We start from the raw sequence: 3,110 nt of genomic DNA on the forward strand, positions 1-3,110 counted from the left end.
CATAAATTAATTGGTAATATAGATAATAGCTTGAAAGGGCATGTATATGAAGTTTGGTAAACTTTTGAGATACCCTCACATGCACCCTCGCATCTTGAGAAATTTTAAGCTTAAGACGTGGAGAATACAGATTAGGTGACGTGAATAACGTGCTGTCATTGATTTTCGCAAATGGGCCAACATGCACTCTGATATATGATAAAAAAAAGTTGGTTCCAATGAAAAACCAATTAGCATTACTAAAATTAGTCCAACTCCTTATAAAATATGAATGCAAGATTTGGTGAACTTTCTATGTGTCACATTTCTTCACTAGTCGTACCATTATATAGTGTTATTAACTCATGTGTTATAGTATATATAGATGCACAAGATAACTAATTAGTAGTTCATAAACCTATTATATAATATTAATAAAGAGATACACATGGTAAATGATGAATTGATAACACCCCATGCAAATGTGACGGTGGAAAATATTACTTCGAAAATAAAAGATAAGACGGTGATGTGTGTAGTGGGGACAAAGGGGAGAGCAGGGAACATTGATTTTCCGAAATCAAGGTTGGCTAAAATGCTTTAAAAAGAGGGTTACGTATGTGCCATATTAGGTGTGTTTTCTTTTTTTCAAAGCATACTTAAATTAGTCCAAAGAGAGCCAATTTCAAGGGCTGTTCAAAGGGAGGCATTCGGATGTGCAAGAATTTCAACGAGCCACTTTTCAAAAACATACTCCTTTGATTGTGTGGATTTTCTAATTCACTCCCCGTTTTACAGGTAAGTATGAATAAGAGGAGTTGGTATGGAACCGTGACATTGTCCAGCTTTTTAGCATGTATACGAAAAGTTGGACATTTTGATTTCCAAGCCATGACCCCGCATACCCACTTGTTTAATTTATGGATAAAATGCAGATCATTAGATAATTATTATTTTTTTGTTACAACCACAAAGTCAATTCACTCCAGCATTACTATCATGAGAAGTGAAAATGAGATAATTTTATTAGAAAAGACGGAAAATACGATCTACGAAGAGGGGCATAAAATCTAATCTTAACCATGAAAACAACCATAACAAACAAAATCCCCAACAACCAATACAAGATAGGCCAACAAAAGATGACTTATCTAAAACAGTAGTGTGCAAGCCCTATATAATCACGATGAATACGCCAAAATGGAATCAGAAGGAGAATCTCACCAAACAAGATCTTGTATCAAAACATAAATTAATTAAGGTTTTTTAAATTAGAAAAAAAAAAGCAAAAAAAAAAAGAGAGTATATAATTCAAGCTTCCGTGAGCATGATAATTGCGTAGTCAATAAAATAGAGAGCATAAAAATACGAACAAAAGAGATTAGAGGATGAAAATTCTGCTACCAATGATATACAATAGATTTCAAATGACAAATGCCACTTAATTATACCCACCATTGGACAATTAGTTTCTCATGTTTACCACTAATCACATATTCATTACTCACCCAAGCCCCCATATATATGCTAAAATCGAAACTATTAATCTTAGTTAATTGTTTTTTATGGCTGCGAATAAGATGTCATTTACATATTCCTTCTACATGGCTAACTAAATTAACAAAAAAAATCCTAATAGTAATATCAAATTTGATTTAGGTTAATAAATAATTTTGTAACTCGTTTTTTTAAGAAATTTGAGGTTGCGCCATAAGATAAATTGGCAATATGAAGAGTAACTCAACTCTTTATATATAAACACGCAAGCCTCTTGTTTCTTTAATATGAGATTCATACCCTCAACTGTGTTTAGTCAATTAATTTTATTTTCATCGCTGGTTAATACTCAATACATGAATATTTTACTCTCAACCTAAATCAATATTATAGCGCTTGTCACCTAACCAAGCATATTACTAATTCTGGGAAAACTATAATTTCAGCAGAATTATTCTTAATCCACAACTGAGATCTAACTAATGGACAACTTTGAATATACCACTCATTGCTTGCTAAACACACCAGCCTCCTCATTATTTTGGCGATACAGCTTAGCAATTAGCCCATGAAAAATTAGCAACCCTGCTCGTGAGTCATGAGCTTGACAACTGAAGTCATAAACAAAATAATATTAATTACAACTTAATTAGGACTTAGGAGTGAGTTGTGTATCATATGGGTCATAAAATATTGACCTAATTGGCGTGTAAAGGAATGAAAATATGATATATTTTTAACTCCAACAGCATGTTTTTGTTCTTTGTGTGTTTTGGTCAACTAACTCAACATCAACAACATATTAAGGGCTGGTTTGGTATTGCTGTGCTTTGAAAAAAAACTGATTTTTGCTGTGGTGTGAGAATAAACTCATTTTTGCTGCTTCACGTTTTTCAGCCTTTTTTCACCCAAAATTGTAAAAATAAGCTGTTTTTAAGTATTTACCAAACACATTTTTGAACTCAGTTTTTTTTTATATTCACTTTTTATAAAAGCACCTCAGTATCAAACCAGTACTAAATAAGACTCTCGTGAGGTTTGTAACCAAAGAGTAGTACATATATGTGATATGTCAAGCAAAGACGGCGACCGCAATTGAGGACCACGGACCACCATACCCGGCAACCGCCGCCTGAGGCGGCATCTATCTGCCCAGTTGACAGTTGACATCCTCCATCGGATATTCATATGTTCACGGGATTTGATATAATTCTACTTTTTGCAACTGAGATCTCGATTTACTTCCATATGAATGCATCCGAAAAGATCTTATAACTCAGTGTTGAAATTGTCTTTTCTGATTTAGATATGAATTAGATATAGCTCGTGTTATACTTTGTTCATATTTTATTGTGAACCAGCCGGAATTGATGTTACATGCTAATATGTATAATAATAAGAAACCATACATATTATAGAACCTTAAACGAGCAATAATGATATAACCTACAAGTTGATTTAGATTATATCTCTAGTATTGATCCACCGGATCAACTGATTGATTATATATTAAGGTTATTGAACTTGGAATTGTACAACACCTCTCTCATATATATTATGTAGATTACAGACAAACGTTGAGTTTATATATAAAGAATGTGTTGAATAATATTAAAAGTCTTGTATCAGTCATC

This window comes from Malus domestica, chromosome 15, assembly GCF_042453785.1.
Source record: "Malus domestica chromosome 15, GDT2T_hap1".
Classification (NCBI taxonomy): domain Eukaryota; kingdom Viridiplantae; phylum Streptophyta; class Magnoliopsida; order Rosales; family Rosaceae; genus Malus; species Malus domestica.